Source organism: Passer domesticus, chromosome 18 (assembly GCF_036417665.1).
Source record: "Passer domesticus isolate bPasDom1 chromosome 18, bPasDom1.hap1, whole genome shotgun sequence".
Taxonomy (NCBI): Eukaryota; Metazoa; Chordata; class Aves; order Passeriformes; family Passeridae; genus Passer; species Passer domesticus.
In genome coordinates this window covers 2,696,155-2,715,964 of record NC_087491.1, presented here as the reverse complement: position 1 = coordinate 2,715,964, position 19,810 = coordinate 2,696,155, and the positions used below count along the sequence as shown (strand labels likewise).

General features: G+C 46.8%; 1 protein-coding gene across 19 annotated transcripts in view; it reads left to right on the top strand.

Annotated features, from left to right (window-relative positions):
• Positions 1-19,810, top strand: part of EXD3 (exonuclease 3'-5' domain containing 3) — a 254,263-nt gene that overhangs the window by 3,126 nt on the left and 231,327 nt on the right. For 15 of the 19 annotated variants that reach the window (XR_010348975.1, XM_064393451.1, XM_064393461.1 and 12 more), the window contains exon 2: positions 2,756-2,821. The exons of the other annotated variants lie outside the window; for them this stretch is intronic. The gene's annotated coding sequence lies outside the window, so the exon portion shown is untranslated. The remainder of the gene's footprint in view (positions 1-2,755; positions 2,822-19,810) is intronic. 19 annotated transcript variants of the gene reach the window in all.

Below are 19,810 nucleotides of genomic sequence, written 5' to 3'. Positions count from 1 at the left end.
GAACATCCTGCAGATTCACATGTTCTTCCCTCATCTGAACGAAAGTGTAATAAATTGATACAGTGTTGGAGGAATTATGGCAGATGTCAGTGATAAATGCCTGAAAAAATCTTGCAGAAAAATGAAAGAAGGGGGTGTGTATATGTGGGATATTGGAAGTCTGGAAAGCTGTTTTCCCAGAGGATAAAAGGCTTTGACTCTTTAGGAATACATGTGGACATTTGGTGTTGCAATGTGACCAAGTGGCATTAACTTGGACCTGGCAGGTGAGAGCCTTATCCAGGTGTTTGAGGTCAGGAGCAGCGTGTCCTTTGCCCACCTGTGCTGACTGAACTCCCTGCTGGGAAATCTGGGGCAAATCCTGCTTTGTGGGCTGCCGCTGGGAATCAGGCAATAAACCCTGGGAATCAGGCAATAAACCCTGCTTGTGTCATTACCAGCTTATTCAGTCTCAGCTTTGCTGCTCCTCTGGGCTGTGCTCTGGGCACAGCCCCTCCTGCTGGCTCTGAACAGACCTGTTTGAGGGTTGAGGCAATTGCTTCTGTCAAAGGCATTTCTACAGAAGAAAAAAAATTAATGTGTTGCTAATTCTTACAGAATAATTCTCCTTGGAGTTTCTTCTGCAATGAATAGGTGGAAATGCAGGTAAAGAAAGATGAAGTGTTTTGGAATCTGATCAGACCAGGAGCAGTTACAAACTCTTCAACTTCTGTCTGATCACCTGTAACACGTGAGGAGTCTGTGCCTTCTCTGACCCTATGGACAAGGTTGTGTATTCCTTGTACCTGCCACTCTGTGAATGTGAAGAAGGAATTCGCTAATGAAGAAAAAGGAGATATAAATAAGAAGAATGGAAGAATTAAGCAAAGGAAAAAATGCCGAATTTCTGTTGTGTAAACATTTGAACAGTAGCAGCCCAGAAACCAATTTGAAACTGCCATATCACGAATGGTTCCTGTTGGTGTCCTGCTCTGGGGCTGCTGTTCCTGCAGGCCATACCTGCCCCTGCTTGTCGTGGTAGCAACTGACATTAAAAATGCATCAAAGCCTCTTTTTCTTGTGATAATACAGCAGCCAAATTCTCTGCCCAGTGCTTCAGCCCATCTCTGAGTCTGTCTGGGAGAGCAAAGCTGCAGGTGTGTTTGCACAGGGAGCTCTGGCTGCTGTGCCATCGCTGGGCTGGGCATTGCTGTGATCCTTGTCCCACGCTGCTGAGCCAGGGCAGGACACACTCCAGCTCTACATGGACTTAATGCCTTTAAAAAATTTCCTCTCTATTACATCTCCAGCTCTGCCAAGGGTATGGCCACATTTCATGTTAAGTCTAAATGTGTGGCTGCTGTTATTTTAGACTTTTGATTAATGTAATGCTTTTCTTTTTTTGCTTATTCAATGGTTTGTGATACCCACACAATGTGATTTATTCTTGGCTGTTGCTCATCTTGCCTTCAAAAGCAGAGTGCCTAACAATGCGTTACCCTTACAGCTCTGCACACAGCTGTGGTTCACTTACTCATTTCAGGGATTAATTTGCTCTTGCATTTTTTTACACTTTTTACTCTGCTGAATAGGATGCAGGTCTGGTTCAAAAGAGACTGTCTAACCATTTTTGATTTTACACCAATTCACTGAGTCTTGTTTGGGTTACATGTTCATGAAAGAAAAGTCTCTTTTTCAAAACAGCCAGGACACTGTCTGCCCACTGCTGATCTTTGTAATGCCAGACTCTGCCTGAATCTCCTCAAGGAATAAGCTGTTTTGTCAGGCTGGAGTGTAGCAGTGCTTGAGGAATGTTGGAACACGTGAGCGAGCACACAGGAGGGACTCAGCACTGCTTGGGAAGCGCTGGCTCTATCAAACTGCTCCACGTGGGTTCCTTGGGTTATGCAATTGCCTGTAGAGTTTTGGAAGATATTCCCTGGGGACAATTAGTTTGGCTGTTAGAGAAGGGCAGTGCAGTTGGGCTGTACAAGCTCAAGCTACAGTTTCAGCTGGAGCAGGGCAGGTTTTTGTTACCTGTGCAGCTGAGGGTGTCCTCCAGGGCTGTTTGTGAGCAGTGGTGGCCACTGGGCCATTGCAGGCATGGAGTGGAGCTTTCCTGGACATGCTGTGCTTGTCGAAGTGGATAATCTGTGTGGGTCAGGGTGTTGGTTCCCTGTATGTTTCATCGCATTGGTAAGGTGTTCTTAGTCTTTGGTGACCCAAATGGAACCACAGAATCCCTTGAGCTGGGAGGGACCCACCAGGATCACCCAGCCCAGCCCTGTCCCTGCCCAGACCCCCCACCAACCCCACCCTGGGCAACCCTGGCAGCGCTGTCCAAAGGCTCCTGGAGCTCTGGCAGCCTCGGGGCCGTGCCCATTCCCTGGGGAGCCTGGGCAGTGCCAGCACCCTCTGGGGGAAGAGCCTTGCCCTGAGCTCCAGCCTGAGCTGCCCTGGCCCAGCCCCAGCCGTGCCCTGGCTCCTGTCCCTGTCCTAGAGCAGAGATGGGAGCTGCCCCTCCACTGCCCCCTGGGAGCTGCAGATTTCTCTGAGGTCTCCCCTCACTGCACCTCATGATCTTAACATTACAGTAAAAGTGCTTAGCAAGAAGTAAAGAACTAGGCAAGTATACGAGATGGGTTCAAGGAAGAATGTGCTGCCTGCCAGGTCTGTGTCCCAGCCTGCATTAGCCAGGTGCCTGCTGGGGCTGTGGGGCTGAGCTGTTGAATTGCCAGGTGTCCAAGTGCTCACAGGCCTGTTTGCTTCCTCGCAGCTCCTGGTGGCAGCAGGGTCCCCCCGACATCGCCCAGCAGTGACGCCTCCACTGTCCTCCCTCGGGGTGAGTTTGCCACTTGGGCTGAGCTTGCCAGGTCTGTTCAGAGGCTTCTGACACACATCGGGCAGGATGAGGGCAGCGCAGCTTCAGGAACTTCTACCCCTCTCTGTTCTGTCTTGTAGGAGCTTGGAAAATGCTCATTTGCACCTTCTGCTCCCAGCTGGAGTGTTGAGTGGGATCCCACCTGAGTGGGATGCCTTGGTGCAGGGGGGAGGGAGGGGACAGGGGCTGCACTGGAGCTGCTGTGACTCTGCTGAGCCCACACTGAGCAGCTGTGCTTTCCTGGCACAGCTGTAGGTACAGCTTCAAGGGCAAGGAACAGCCCTATTCTGACAGTGTGATGCTGAGATTATTTAAGTGAATTTCTGTTCTGAGGATCAGCATGGACTTTGTGTCTCAATAAGAACTTTTCTGGTTTGCAGGATGCTTTATTAGTTTACATAGGTGGGTGAAAGGGAACTGGGCAATAAACCATGTGTCTGCTGTATGAAATTGTAGCCAGTCCTGTTCCACCGCTGCAGCCTGTGTGACCACTCTTGGGTGCAGACCAAATAGTCAGTATTTTATGGTACACCAGTGTATTAAGCAACATATTCAAGGAAATTCCATTTTGATTTGTGAACTTCATTGATTTTATTCACTTATTTTTGTAAAGTTTGATTTAACTACATATGTTGAAAAGTTACCTACCAATTCCTTACAGATTGTGTAAAATTCATTTTATCTTAAAAAGTTGTACTGGGTTAACTTTCATCTTACTCAGTATCCTTTTTTCTCTTGGAATGGGAGAACTGTGAATTTTTCCATTTTTCTCTATAGTCCTGCTGCCTACTGAGGTGTTTACCAACGAGGGCTTGCACAGTGCAGGGCAGTATAAAATATCCGTGCAGGAGCAGTCACCAGATAGTGTCTGTCATCTGCTTTCCCATTTTCAAGTGGAGACAAGGCTCATTTGGGCCGTTCCTGGTGTCCCTGTGTGTGTGAAATGCAGCGGCAGCCTCGTTAGAGGGCACTCTGGAATCACCCAGGGAGCCGAGCAGCCACATTCCCCTGCAGCTCCCCAGAGAAATCCTGCTGCAAACGCCCTTGGCCCCCAAGCAGAAAGTGGGAATCTGGAGCTGGATTACCCTGGGTACCGGTGATCCAAGGCAGGACTGTCTGTGCTGCTCATTTCATGCTTGTGCTCTATATGGAATATAGCAACAATTTATTAGAGAATTCACTGAAGTTTTCCAAATGTGAATTAATGAACTTGCTTTTCTCATGGCTTTTACCCCATAAACTGCCCTGATCCTAAATCTGTATCCATTTTGGATATTATTTTTTGGTTGCCATTGTCTTTAAAAAGTAAATCCTTGATAAAAATATAAGGTGCTTCAGAAACTCTTGGGTTTTAGTACCAGCCCTTTCAACAGCTCTGTCTGTGTCTTTGACAAAGTTTGTTGTGTCTCCTTTCACTTTCCCTGGGTCAGAAAGAGGATAACGATTTTTACCTTGGGTGAATTAATCAATATATATAAATGTGCTTTGAAATCTGAAGTGGTTTAGAATTTTTTTAAAATATAATTAAAATATTGAACAAAACAAGAGTCAGAGAAGTCAAATTTAAGACCATGATTATTATTCAACTGCTTTCATGGCGTTTCTGTTCTGGCAAGATTATAGAGCCAGATCATTTGCATTACTTTTGATTTCCTGATGTTTTTCGTTTTTTGTTGAAGGAACAGCATATTTATATGCAGGAGTCAGATTGTCTGTAAATACAAACATAATCTCACCTTTGTCCAAACATACCTTGTTTTGCTTTTACAAAACCAAACCAAACCGGTGGGACCCAGAATTGCTCACTCGGAGCAATTAGCACTGACTCATCCCCAGCCTGGGGAGCCTGGAGGAGCCGGGCGGCGTTTGCTGGGCTGGGGCTCCCTGCAGGGCAGAGCTGGGCTCGGGGTACGGCTCCACTGCGGGAGCTGCCCGTGGTGCCTGGGTTCTGTTCCTGCTCTGGGGGCTCCTGTCCTCTCCAGGATGGCTGGTGTGACAGGGCAGGGACAGCTGTGCACAGAGCCAGCTGACTGAGCAGCTCCTCCCCGAGTGCCATGCGTGCCCTGCCAGGCAGCTGTACTGCAAGGGGCAGCTGTACTGCCCACAGGGCAAGGCAGTAAACACTGACACGGGAGTGTTTCTTTACTGTCCACAGGGCAAGGCAGTAAACACTGACACGGGAGTGTTTCTTTACTGTCCACAGGGCAAGGCAGTAAACACTGACACGGGAGTGTTTCTTTACTGTCCACAGGGCAAGGCAGTAAACACTGACACGGGAGTGTTTATCAAAGCAGGTTTTGTGCTTTGGCCAGGAGGCAGCACTTGCCTTGGAGTCCTGAATCACTGTGCCAGGCTTCTATGAACTCTGTCGGCCTCAAGACTTCATTCAAAGCAGAATAATAAGAAGAAGTCCTGGTCAGGCCTACTTTTTCCCCTCCTAGTTTTTAATGTCCTCTTGCACTTTCCCTGTCTGTCCCCCCAGAACTTTCCATCCCCTCGGTAGCTTTTTGGCAAAGAGGGATTGCCTGCTCAGGGCTTCTCCAGCCCTGTGTGGGAGAGCACAGGAGGAGGCAGCAGGAGCTGCCTGAGCCCCGTGGGTGGCTGCAGGTGTGTGGGAAGCAGCACCTGGGAGAGCCTGCAGCCTGTGAGGCAGCTGATGGCACAGGGTGGCAGCCCCTGCGGGCAGGTCTGGGCACCCTGGCAGAGCAGCCCTGGGACAAGGCAGGCACCCTGCACTCCCAGCTCCCACTGCTCTCCTGGAGGGTGGCACAGCTGCTCTGGGCAGGGGACAGGGCAGCCCAGAGCTGATCCAGGCTGATATGTGCCCCTGGATCCTTTGAAGGAGCTGGGAATACAACAGCACACAGTCAGGCTGGGATGGCCTCTCAGTGACTGCATCAGCTGGAATTCCTGAGGAACCTTTTATTTGTCTGGCTGGCAAATGGATTTTAAGGTGGAGTGGAATACACAGGGACTCATCTGGGAGAGATAAAAACAGTTGCTGAGCTTAACGTATCTCGTCTGTGGGACTGGGGGTTGTGGTTTTTAATGGGTTTGAAGAGTGTTTCTTGTACTCTTGTTACTTCTGTGACTTCAGGACTGACACTGAATGGCAGAGGTTTCAGCCAAAGTCTTCACCCCTTTAGTGTTATCCTCCATCCCATATGCAGATCCCTCTCGTGTTTTACCACAGTTTGAATGTTCTAAAAAGTCATGGTAATCCAGGAGCCAGGGACATTTCAGATCACGTCTGAAGAGGAGCTCTACCTTGCTTGTAGGAAACACTTTCTGCCACTTTTGAGTAATATCTCCTCACAGAACGTTTCTGTGGGGCTGCAAGTTTTGTTTTATGGTGACGGTGATTTGGTTTTTGTCACTGTTTGAAGACAGCTGTGTTGTGTGGTGACAAGTTTGCCTGAGTTGGCCAATGCCATCCCCACAGCACAATGTGTTAAGTGGAATTGTTAGATGCTTTAGCTCTGAAATCAGCTCCAGGTACAAATTAGATTTTTATTATGCAGTACTTAGACCCATCTATAGTTACAGTTCAGTGTTGTACTTAAGTTCTGCCAAGCCTGATTTTGGCTCTGGAGGCCAGAGCTAATTCTGGGCAGTGTTTTGGTGCTGGTGGTGTGGCTGGGGTTTCTGAGCCCCTCCCTGCTGTTCAACTGCCCCAGGGTGATGTTCTGACTGGGCAGGTTCTTGTGCTGGGCTCAGAAGCCACTGTGGGACAATTTGTTTGTGATAGGGGAAGGCAGCAATAATGCAGAAAAAAAAGTTTAAAAGCCCCAGCTGATAGAGGTTAAGGGAACAAATACAACTGTAAAAGCACATGAGAGAAGCATAACAGGGAAAGCTTAAATTTTGGGCAGTTTTCTGCCTAATGTAATGATGTAATGGAGTAAGAACCACTTTTTCCTTCCATTTTTCTTCTCTTATTTCTGTAGGAGCCCAATGGTGCTGTCTGGCTGACTTGTCAGAGGTTTAAGCACCAAAAGTAACCATTTTTAAGTAAAGCAAATGCAAAACTTTGGTATAGGTTTAAAACTCAACAGAAAATGAACAAACAGAAAATATCAAATATGGAGAAAGTCTTTGTGTACAATGTCCAGAGCAATTTTAAAATACTCTCGTTCCATGCCTAAATAAATGGTTGTTTCAGCCAAAGAGAAATCTTTCCTCATGATTTATTACACTAATCTGGATATAAGGCCTCTGAGCAGGATTGTCAGTTTATTAGAATAGCTTTCTTCTCTTTTCAGATTTAATCCACATGTTGTTGTATCAACAGAGCCTTTGCTCAGTTATGAGTTATCCTTTTTTAAGAATAATAAAAAAGTGAAAACACATGTTTTTTAATGGCCTTATTACAAAGAAACCTAGGATGACATAGGGAGAGGTGATCATCGAATGATGACTCTGATTTGTAACTTCAGAGTGGTAAAAGGGTGAAAAATGGCCCTTTCCCTCTGCCTGGGGCAAGCCTGGCAGGGACAGGAGGAGGCAGCATTATCTTTGGCCAGGGTTTCCTATGTTTTTTCCCCAGCTTGTGCAGTGGTGCTAAACATGCTCTTTTTAGTTAACTCCAATTTCCTTCCTTTTTTTAAAAGGGGAATATATCTAGAGGTGTATGTAATTCACATTTCCTTCCTTCCTGTCTTCCTCCCCTGTAGAGAAGTTCTTTCTTGGACCCCTCCTGTTTTCTAAATGGAGAGGAATTACTCTCAGGAAACTCATGACTTTGGTATTATTCCTATACTTGGTTTTGTGAGAAAGCATTTAGTTTGAGTGTAAATGCTTACTTGATACCTGCATGAGGGTTCAGAAGTGCACATGAGAGTTGCTCAGTGAAGCAGCTCACTACATCACACGATGATAACCTTTGCTTGGCCCTGTCACCCCACAGTCCTGCAGCATCAGGAATTAGTACTGCAGCACCTCAACACCCTCTGAACTGGCAGCTTGGGACCCAAATGTGGACAAAGGTAGAGCAGAACTGCTGGTATTGATGTTTCTGTTGCCAGTCTGGTTTCTTCCAGCTAGTGCTGGACTCCTGGCAGTCATCACAGTCCCCTTGAATTCTCTTGCAGATGTCAGCACAGCAGCTCCTGCCTCAAGTGTCAATAGAATCATTTGCAGTGATGTGATTTTGAAAGAAGCTGCTAATAACGTGTCTTAAAACAGAAGGAATTGATCTGGCATTTAAAAAATGTGGCATGAGCCTATTTACTCCTCAGAAGTATAGAAGACAGTAAAAAAAAGTCCACCCTTAAGCACTAAATAGTGAAGGGGAAAAGAAGGTTGTGTCCTTGCTGCCAGAAGCAGATTCAGGGATAGCCTGGCAGGGATATTGGAGCTCTATGGAAGGCTTGGTCCTGCTCTATCAGACAAATCCCTTGGTCCATCTTGAATCACAGAATTACAGACTGGTTTATGTTGGAAGGGACCGTAGAGCTCATCCAGTGCCACCCGTGCCATGGCAGGGACACCTCCCACTGTCCCAGGCTGCTCCAAGCCCTGTCCAGCCTGGCCTTGGGCACTGCCAGGGATCCAGGGGCAGCCACAACTGCTCTGGGCACCCTGTGCCAGGGCCTGCCCACCTCACAGGGAAGAATTTCTTCCTAATCTCTAAGCCCACCCTATGACAATGTGAAGCCATTCCCCCTTGTCCTGTCACTACCTGCCAGTATAAAAAAAATCTGTCTCCCTCCTTTTTGCAAGCCCTCTTTAGGCCCTGGCAGGGGCTTTAAGGTGTCCAAAGAACCTTCTCCTCTCCAGGTGAGCACCCCCAGCTCTGCCAGCCTGACTCAGAGCAGAGGGGCTGCAGCCCCTGGAGCAGCTCTGTGGCTCCAGCAGCTCCAGGTCTTTTCAGTGCTGAGGCCTCCAAAGCTGGGCACAGCACTGCAGGTGGGGTCTCATGAGAGCACAGCAGAGGGGGGGAATAGAATACAGAATCCTCAACAGCTTGTGCAGACCCTCAGGACTGGCAGCACCTTTGGTGGCAGTCACATTGGCCTGGCTTTGTCAGTGCCAGGCAGGCAGTGCCAGGCAGTGCTGACAGAGCCAGGCAGAGCCAGGCAGTGCTGACAGAGCCAGGCAGTGCTGGCAGAGCCAGGCAGTGCTGACAGAGCCAGGCAGAGCCAGGCAGTGCTGACAGAGCCAGGCAGTGCAGGCAGAGCCAGGCAGAGCCAGGCAGTGCTGACAGAGCCAGGCAGAGCCAGGCAGTGCAGGCAGAGCCAGGCAGTGCAGGCAGAGCCAGGCAGTGCTGACAGAGCCAGGCAGTGCTGACAGAGCCAGGCAGTGCTGACAGAGCCAGGCAGTGCAGGCAGAGCCAGGCAGTGCTGACAGAGCCAGGCAGTGCAGGCAGAGCCAGGCAGTGCTGACAGAGCCAGGCAGTGCTGACAGAGCCAGGCAGAGCCAGGCAGTGCAGGCAGAGCCAGGCAGTGCTGGCAGAGCCAGGCAGTGCAGGCAGAGCCAGGCAGTGCTGACAGAGCCAGGCAGTGCTGACAGAGCCAGGCAGAGCCAGGCAGTGCAGGCAGAGCCAGGCAGTGCAGGCAGAGCCAGGCAGTGCTGACAGAGCCAGGCAGTGCAGGCAGAGCCAGGCAGTGCTGACAGAGCCAGGCAGTGCTGACAGAGCCAGGCAGTGCTGGCAGAGCCAGGCAGAGCCAGGCAGTGCAGGCAGAGCCAGGCAGTGCAGGCAGAGCCAGGCAGTGCTGACAGAGCCAGGCAGTGCAGGCAGAGCCAGGCAGTGCTGACAGAGCCAGGCAGTGCTGACAGAGCCAGGCAGTGCTGGCAGAGCCAGGCAGAGCCAGGCAGTGCTGACAGAGCCAGGCAGAGCCAGGCAGTGCAGGCAGAGCCAGGCAGTGCTGGCAGAGCCAGGCAGAGCCAGGCAGTGCTGACAGAGCCAGGCAGTGCTGACAGAGCCAGGCAGAGCCAGGCAGTGCAGGCAGAGCCAGGCAGTGCAGGCAGAGCCAGGCAGAGCCAGGCAGTGCAGGCAGAGCTGTGCCAAAGCCACAGGCTGTTCCTGTATGAGGCAGCTGAGGGACAATCACCCCCCTGGCTGTGAACTGTTAGAGTGTTCCTTGCACAAGAAGGACAACACATCCTTTGAGCCTGGCCATGGAATGTAGACTGGGGGTTGGGTTTGTTTTTGTGTACACTGGCTTTGTGTCACTGCTGCCTTTTGAGAAAAAGGCTGAGCATACCTCTCCAAAATAAGATAAATTAAAACACAGATATTGGGAGGACTGGACTTTCCAAGCTCTCTTAGAGTCTCCTGTCCTCAAGTCAGCCTTCTAGCATCTGAAGTTCTCCATCCCTTGGTCCTACTGGGTGCTCACATTAGGTTTGTTTCCTTTGCAGTGTACCCCTGTTCCTGATGGCTGCTGGCCCTATTGCTTCTCAGAACAGTTTAGAGTGGAATAATTTCCAGAGCAGTGGTAAATGAAGAGGACATTTGGCTTGCGAGAAAAATGTCTTTATAGGTGGATTTTGCAGGGCACTGTACTATGTTGTGCTTTCATCTACAATATCTTCGAGCAACCTCACCCCACTTTGAAGTTGGCCACTCTCTGAGCAGCTGATTGGATTGGAAAACTCTAGTGGTCCCTCCCAAACTGAGTCTGATTCTCTTTTCTTGTAGAGTTCTGGCAAAGATGTTTCTTTTGGCTTCATTTCCATCTCCCTTCCTTCATGCTCAACAGCTTTCATCATGTTCCCATCATAAGCAGTTCTTTAAACTGAAGTGATGTGTAAACATCAGGAACTGTTTCTAAACTGTAACATGAGTTTCCTTCCCTCATAGTGTAGAATTATTTTATGCTGCCATATTCAGATGATATGAAAAATAAATTTTCCTTTATTACTATGTATTAAAAGCTAACAACTTTTTGGTTTTTGTCCTCAGAGAGAAACATTTTACCATGGGGCAATAAAAAGAATAGTTCTCTAAAAGTTAATGGGTTGTGTTTTCAAATCAGCTTTGGTCTTGTGCACTCTTTTATGGAAAGCTGCAGAAGAAGGAAAGACAAAAAGAAAATAGCCTTGTTATTTAGGATGTATAAGATGGTATTGTTACTGCCTTTTTAGTGAGTGTTGCATTTTTGCATTAAATACTGGAGTTTAGGGAAAGATACTGTTTTTATGGATATTGCTAACCATTATCCAAACACTTTAGCTCTTACTTCATGCTGTACAGCATTTTGCTTAAAATTTCAGCAGTTGTTTAAGTTGCTTTGACTGGTAATGGACCAGGTAATGTGTTGCTGCTGCAGGAGTGTGTGCTGGGCAGGGATTGCTGGCAGTTCGCTGGCTCTCCTGCATTTACAGTTTTATTCTGGGGCCAGGACAGGATGGCAGGCAATTAAATGGAGTTCCAGATACCAGAAGTATAATTTATCACATGTGTCCTCCAAACTGGAGCTGCCTGATCTCAGAGTTGCTGCCTGCTGTGTGCTCAGACCTTAACCTCTGTGTTTAGATTGCCAATGTGGTGCCAATTAGTGGGACTGGGATGTGGATACTGAGGAATATAACTCACTTCACATGGGCTGCCAAACAACTAGCAGATGTTGAGCTAATGGGTCTTGGCTACTACCAGCCTGACTTGGATTTCAACCCAGAGGTGAAGGAATTTATTTCTCTCTCATTACCAATTCCCTTGTCCTGAGATTCGGGAATTCCATCAGCTTGCTCTGGGAGATGATGTAAAACATTTCCCCTCTCCCTCAAACCTGTTCCCAGGGTGTCTTGTACGTTGCTTTATTGTGGTGTTAATTTGCCACCTTTGTTATCCTGCAGGATAACATGATGATCCATGGAAAATGAGGATGTAAGCTCAAACATGCAGCTGGAATCCTGAACAGGCGAGCTCTGTGTGAGTGTGGGGTGGTCAGGCACCGTCCCTGCAGCCTGCTCAGAGCTGTGATGGAAAGCCTGCCCTGGGATTCCTGTGACTCCTTTGAGTTACAGAGGCCGTAGGATTGCTGGGGTCTGGCTTGCTGGGGTCTTGCCTTTCTCTGTTCTCATGACTGGATATTGTACTCAGACCCTGGAAAATGTGTAACTGCAGGCTCAAAGTTTTCCTTCTGGTGCTGAGTCAGTGCTGGAGAATGGCCTGGCAGGTTCTGTGGCTTCTCTGGTGTGATTTAGAGGAGCAGGCAGTAGTTCTTACTCAAGTCACTTGGTCTGTTCAACCTGGAGAAGAGGAAACTGAGGGGAGACTCGTCACAGTTACAACTTCGTGGTGAGGGGAAGCAGAGGGACAGCTCTGATCTCTGCTCTGGGACAGGGACAGGAGCCAGGGCACAGCTGGGGCTGGGCCAGGGCAGCTCAGGCTGGAGCTCAGGGCAAGGCTCTTCCCCCAGAGGTGCTGGCACTGCCCAGGCTCCCCAGGGAATGGGCACGGCCCCGAGGCTGCCAGAGCTCCAGGAGCCTTTGGCCAGCGCTGCCAGGGATGCCCAGGGTGGGGCTGTTGGGGGGTCTGGGCAGGGACAGGGGCTGGGCTCAAAATCCTGGTGGGTCACTTCCAGCCCAGGGGATTCTGTCACAGAAGTACAAGTAGTTATGATAAGGGAATAATTGTCTCCATAACCTCAGCAGCTTCAGGAACAGAGACAGGGAAATGGGCTCACCTGAAAGAACAGTGGCACTGTTCAGTGGCACTGAATACTGGCTGGTACCTAAATCCCATTTCATACCTCTCTCTGTACAGCCAGCTGACACATTTAATGAATGTGTACAATATTAGGGCTGATGCTTTTTGTTCTCTCTGCCATAACTTTGTCTTTTGTTCTGTGAGGATTTAGCCTTTGACCTAAAAATGCCGTCTTACCATTCTGTCTGCATTCAGGTTTTCAGCAATTTCTTTACCTTGCTCATTTTCCACTGCAGTTCAAGGCTATGCTATTCCCATAACAGGTGTTTAAAAACCAAAATCTTACTTAATGAGAAGTTTTCAGTTATAGCTTATTTTCTTACTGACATGCTGGTTTGAGGTGTCAAACATGATCAGTATCAACAGCAAGAGTTGAGTGAGGGTTAAATAACTGTTGCAGCTATTATTCAGTGAGCAATGAAAATAAACTTCTTGCAAGGTCCTGTCATTTCTTGCTTTTCTCTGAGGTCTAAAGAGAATGTTTAATTCAGTGATGTATTTCATTCTGAAATTCCAAAGAGAGCAATTATTTTTAATTCCTTGGTATAAGCAGAACTGGATCTGTTCTGTGGATTCTTTTTTCTGGATGTTTATGTATTTATTAAGGATAACAAAATAGAAGCAATGCAAACAGTTATTCTGCACTTACATGATGAATAATAGCTAAATGATAATTACCGTTCTTGAAGCATAATTAGTTTTCACAATTTCTGTAGAACAAACAAAGAAAATGCAGTATGATAAACCAAGCAATAAGCTGAAATACCTGCTTTTTGAGATAGGAAAAGTATAGAATAATAAGGAGTATGGAGCTTTAAAACAGGAAAAACAATGGGAGAAAACTGGCACCCCAGTCCAAGAATGACATCCTTGGGAAACATCTGGTGAAGGAATCTAGAGAGGGAAAGATAATTTTGACTTTCTTCTGGGAATTGTGCAGAACTTGGTACAGAATTGTACTGCCAGTGTACACAAGTGCACTTACAGATCCTGCAGAAGCAACCCAAGCCAAAAACTTCAGAGAGGTGAAATTCTTTGATTTGCAAAGGGAAAATATATCAGAATGAGGCAGCAGGTTAAAAAAAAACTGAAAGGAGAAGTGACAAGGGTGAAACCTTTGTAGGGAGCTGAAGCAGATTTCAAGGCTCTGTGCTGCAGAGGAAATGCCTCAACTCTATCAATTGCTGTGAGAGAGAAGTTCTGATGTGAAGCAGCAGGGAAGGAAGGCTGGAGAGGCAGGGGCATCCTTCCAAAAGCTGAAGTCATGACCAAGTGAGGAAGATAGAAAAGAATAAACACTTTCAAAGGCTTTCAGAAAGTATAAAAAGTAACAGTTCTTTCCCAGATATGTTGGGAATAAGACGCTTGTCCAAAAGCTTGAAAAAACCCATGGAGACCAGGGTGTGAAAAATCAGGAGGTGGAGCTGAAAGAAACATTTTGTTTCTGAGGCATTTACACTGTGCTTAGTTTCCCTAGCAGAACCCATCTCAAACCCAACTACTAAATTAAGAATTTAAGAACACAGTGAGGAAACCTGCCTGCAGGGACCAGGATGTCAGAGCCTCGGAAGGAGTCAGGAGAGGAACTGCTGAATAATTAACACTTGTATGCAGCCTTTCAGTTAAAATTTCCTCACTCCTGTTAGAAAACAGACAGGGCTGATATAGTGCCATCCTCAATAGAGTTTCAGGGAGCTTGGGGAGCAGCAGGCAGAAATCTGGCTTTGTATTGTGCCGTGTTGTCAAAAGAATAATACAGATCAGAACGAGCTGGCGCTTGATTTTATGCGGATGTGGGGGAGTCAGCATGTCTTTTGTAAAAGGAAGTTGCACTTGAGGAATCTTCAAGGACAAACATCTGGATTTTGGTGTTCAGTGTGTGTGGTGTCCTCAGATGTTCTAAGCACTCCTGACATGGTCCTTTGTCACAGCCCCTTAGAGCAGCCACTTTCCTGGGGATCAGAGAATGTTCTTTGGCAAACCGGTGCCTGGTTAAAAGGTGAGAAAAAGTGTAGCAGTGCTGGTTGTTAAACCAAGAGCAGTTACTGTGAGAATGACAGGGGAGTCTTAGGAGAGTTGAGGGAGGCAATGGATGGAGAAATAACAAAGTCTGAGGGAATTCAAAGTTTTGGCATAGGCAGATCTAAAGCTGCAGAAGTACCTACTCTCTGGTCCTGTGGGATTGGAAAACAAACCAGCAGGTTAAACTTTGGGTCAGTAAATGTGGAGAAACATGTGAGAAAGCTATGGCTAAAGGAGGTACTGCCTCCCCCGGGAACATATCCTGGGGCAGTTTGCAAATGCAGAACATCTGGGCCTGAACAAAGGAGTGGGGCAAAAGATAAGCATTTGTTCCCCATTTCTCCTTAATTCCCTAACTAAAATTATGGACATCAAATGGAAGGTCAGGAAAAAGAAAAAGAAACACCGCTTTGCCTGCTGAGTACAATGTGGCACCTGGTGCAACATGACTCTGGTGCTGAGGGTTTGCAGGAGTGCTTGGATCCATTCTTGGAAGAAAGGGTCAGCAAAGTCTGTGTTGTACCAGTACACAAGACCTGGCATGTGGAAATCTTAAACTGCAGGCTGCTGTAGAGTCAGGGCATCAGCTGGGGACACAGCTCCCACTTCTCTCCCTTAGGCCACTGTCTGAGACATGGCACTGGCCAGTTGAAGGTGTGATCTGACCTGGGAAGGCTCCTCTTCAGTGCCTTATTCTCCTGAACTGCATTTTATTATTTCTGTGCTTGCCTGTTTCAAGCTACTCCCTCCTCTCTCAGATGGTCCTCTTCCAAAAAAACAAAAACAAATCAAACAACTCAACAAGTTTGTTTTTTATGAAAACACACTTTTTTGTCTTTTTTTTCATCTAGTACATTGAGTTTTCATGTGTGTAACTTCAGTTTATTGTGTTTGTCTACAGACTGCTTGGACAGAAAATAGAGCTGCTGCTTAAGCATTTCCATATGTGTTCAGCCATATTGCTCAGCTATATTCTTCACCTAATGTAACTTGTAAAAATAAACATTTTTAAAGTGTTATTTTTATGTGTTGGTGAAGAGTTAATGGAATTAGAAAACGTTCCAGACCAGTGTCTGTCCCCACTGTGGATTGCAAGGAGGCCATGTCATGTCCTGCTAGTTTTTAAGCAACCTACAGCTTCATGTCTAGGAATTTGAAGGCCAATTAGTTGATCCCTCCAGGAGACTTTGCTGAATGCAATCCTCCAGACATTTGAACACAGCACAAGACTTGAACGTTCACAAGTTTTCCATTTATGAGAGAGTTGTTTGTTAAAAGTGGAGAGAACAATCCAGCCCTGCCAAGTACACGCTAGGCTTACACAGCCCTGCTGGCCTCAGACAGAATGTGAGAATGTGTTGTCAATTCTGGTTTATTTAGGGCAGATTTGCAAAGCTGGTGTGTTGATATGACACGAGGGAGTGTGTGATAAGTCCCATCTGTGCAAACTCCATTTCCTATAGGCTGCCTTGCACAGATGGCCTCCTCGAGGGTGGATTTAATTTCATACTTGAAGCTGAGAAAGCCAGGTTTGAGGAGATGTGCTGTAAGTTGATTAAGGCGCTTGTAAACTCAACATAGATAAAAATGTTGGTGAAGGGGTAAGTGGCAGGAAGGAGAAGTCATCTCTCTCTCCTGACTCAGCCCATGTCCCCCCACCATTTCCCATGGAGAAGGTAAAACTCTGCCTCATCTTTTGAGTCTGTCTGGGTAATTGAACTGTTATCACTGCAGGGAGAAGTTATTGGGAATCCTGTCATGGAGGATGTTTGCTCCTTGTCTGCTGTGTGAAAACATGCTTATTTGGGAATGCAAACTGTGCTAGGTCTCATTTTTTCTCCTTTCTAGTTCCCAGCTTTTCCATCACTGGTAGAAGTGAAGGAAATAGGAACAGTGGGGTGAAGTTAGAAGAGCACAGTACTGAAGCAAAGTCTGTGGCCCTTATGTACAAGAATAAATCAGTCCTAGAATCCTGCAGAGTGTGGGAAGAACCTTGAGATGCTCCAGGAGCCTGCTGATTGTTCCTGGCTAAAGTTAGCCAACATCTCCTTAGTGTGTCTGTGTAAAGTACCAAAAGCAGGGTGGAGACAAGCCTTTGATTTTCCCCTGTTGCTCTCTACAACTCCCTGACAGGAGCTTGTGGGTCAGTCTCTTCTCCCAGGTGACAAGTGACAGCACAAGAGCAAACAGCCTCAAGTTGTGCCAGGGGAGATTTAGGTTGGATATTAGGAAAATGGTTCATGGAAAGGGTTGTCAAGCATTGGACCAGATCTCTCCCCACCTCATTGATTCTGTGGTGTGTAATGTTGAGATGTTGGGATGCTCCAGAAGGACCTCATGGAGTTTGCTGGTGCATGATCACCCTGGGACAGTGTGTCAAGAGCATTGAGTCTTTCAACTCAGAGGTAAAACCAATGGAATGTCATCAAAATAAGAAAGAACTAGGAGAATTCAAGTCACTTTTGCAGATTAATATTTTTAGCACTTCCTTTGAGGGAAGCTGCCCAGTGTGCCCAATAGCAAGAGAGATGCTCATGAGTGAGGGAGTCTGGGGGCTTTGGAAGAGTCTCCTCAAAGGAAATATTACCAAAACCACAGTTTGTTAGTGATGGGGTGAGAACCCTGGCCATGTTGGTGTGCGAGGGTCTGCAGAAGATGTCCTGGTGCAGGTGCTGCTTTTTGTGACAGAGGGAGAGACTTGGGTAAGCTGTGATCTGCCAGCCCTAGGCTGAGCTCAGCCTTCAGCTAGAAAATGAGAACCTGTTGGTCAATAAAATCAGACCAGGGTGGCAGAAGGAGCAAGGATTTAGATTCCCTGCCCTGATGTGTGTTCAGGTTTGAAGATGATGATGGTAAGAGTGCAGCAATGTTCTGTGGTAGCTGCTGGGGACAGCAATGACCTTCAAATGTTATCCTGTGGTCAGTATCTAGTCCTGCATTTTGGCATGCAGGGCACAAGTGGGATGCAGGAACTCTGTTTAGCCGCACCCTGTGACAGCAATAGCTGTGGCTCAAGAAGAATTTAGGACCCTCAAAGAAATTTAGGTTTGACCTTCTAGCTGTTCTTCACTGAGCAATTGCAAATTAAGGTTTTTCTGGGGCTCTCAACTTGGCCTGATTTTCAGAGATTTTAATGATAATGGCAAAGCCACATCCGGGTATGGAAAACATAGGTGCTTCAGAAACTGAGGAAATGCTTATGAAGGAATTTATTTCAAGTAATTCAGTCTGCAATTGCCATCAAGGAAATATCCACTGAGATAATTATGAAATTATGAACAATTTCAGATCACAAGGGCATTACAGTCCTGTTGTTGGGGTTCTGTAAGCCTGGTTTATAATGATTTATGCCTTTTCTAGAATGGAAAATAGCTTGGAATCAACTTGCTGTGTTCACATGTTTCAGTATTTGCCTTCTACTGCTGTGCTGTGTGTGTGGTGTGGTGTTTCATTGGATTTTTTAGTGTCCTTTGAGTCCTGTTTTAAATACCACCCCTCCCCTTGGTGCTCCAATCCAGGAGAACTGCAGTGCTTATGGGTCTGAGTGATGCCCTGAGTCCTGCCATTGCCTGGAGTGAGACCAGACACTGTATTTTGGATTAAGGAAGGGAGACAGTAAGGTTGATGTCTCCTGTGGCTCTGTGCTCCACAGGGCTGGTCAGCCCAGGATCTGTGCAGCCAGCAGGAAGAAGTGTCTAGGGCATGAATCTAAAAGGGCATGAGTTGTATCCAAAAATGAAGGGTCTCCTATAAGAGTGTGTGCTTTGACAACAGGACTAACTGTAGGAGATGTCTTAAACAAAGTAGAGGAGAAAATACTCTGCCAAAAAAGGACCTGGCTAGAACCAAATCAATGAATTCAAATGTTTCTATTTAGTAAACAATGGGAAATTGCTTTCAGAGTGAAGTCCTTGAGAGCGCTTTCCCCATTTCCTGTCTCTTCTGGCACCAGTTTCCATTCCCTGTATTGTTGTTACAGCACTTGTCAAGGAGCTGCTGAGCTTTAACCGTGGACAAACCAAACTCTGCCATATGTGCAAGGAGATTGGCCAGAGCCCCGAGGCAGAGTGGGGTGCAGAGGGAATATGCTTCATTTTTCTTTCCACCTCCCATCTGTGCCTGCCCCACGGGGATGTGGTTGGACAGCCCTGCCCAGCAGGACACAGGCAGGAGCCTGGTGACTCTGCTGCCCTGGGGATGGGGTGAGAGACTGTGGGATACAACAGGAGGCTATACTGAGGTGGTCCAGTCCAGCTGACAAATTGTATAATATCTCTTAGCCAACCTTTTGCTGAAGTGGTTCAGTAGATGCATGTACTGGATCTGTTTGAGTGAGTCCAGGATGGGTTCTGAGGTGGAGGGGACACCCTTCCCTGGTCACCAGTGCATGTGTCAGTGTGACTTTCAAGAACTGGACATGCCAGTGTTCTGGAAATGATGGCTGAAGTGCTCTGTGTTAGTGAGCTGAGAGTGAGATCTGAAAGGAGATTTCTTGGGAGTTTTTGACCCGTTCTTGCCAAAGTAATGGAATAAGCAGGTGTACATTGGTGCTCCTAAAGCTTCATTTATTCTTACTGTTCCTCTAATTGCCAAAAAGGAGCTGGCAGGTACCCAAGTGCCATTGAACCATCTGTAGATGGAAATTCCATTTCATTCTCTGGAAGATGGATATCTTCTATTTCCTGTTAGCTCATCCAGATTCTTCACATTAATAGGAAATATTTGTGTCATTTATAAACATTAATAAACTGCAGCCTTGGATTATGAAGCATTCGTGAACATTCAAAAATACAAAGGGATATAAAGAACAAAAAAAATGAGAGTAGTATAGAGGTCCTCTTTCATTGATCTGTGACTGACAGAAGTGTTGCTAGTCTTCCTGAGTGCTCCCCAGTGCATCCATCCTGCCTTCTGGAGCTGTAACAATGCAGCAACACCAAAGCTGCTACATCACTCCATTACTTAATGTAATGATTGAGATATGGAGCAAATGCAGGACAGAAATAAAGTGAATAAAGTGCATTTTTCAAATATCTCTTTATATTAAACAGAGCAAGAGGAATGGAAAACACAATTAATGCAGGATATCAGGTAGGTTTGAGCCTGACTAATAGTGCCCCCAAACCTGTGTTTCTGTCAAGTATTTCTTGATTTAAAAGTAAATTTTGCAGATTGATGTGAGGTGCTTTGCTGGGGCCTCGAGGAGCTTATTGGAATCAGTGGGACATGGAAATGCTATAAAGGATTGTTTGACTTTCCTTCTTTGCTCTGTG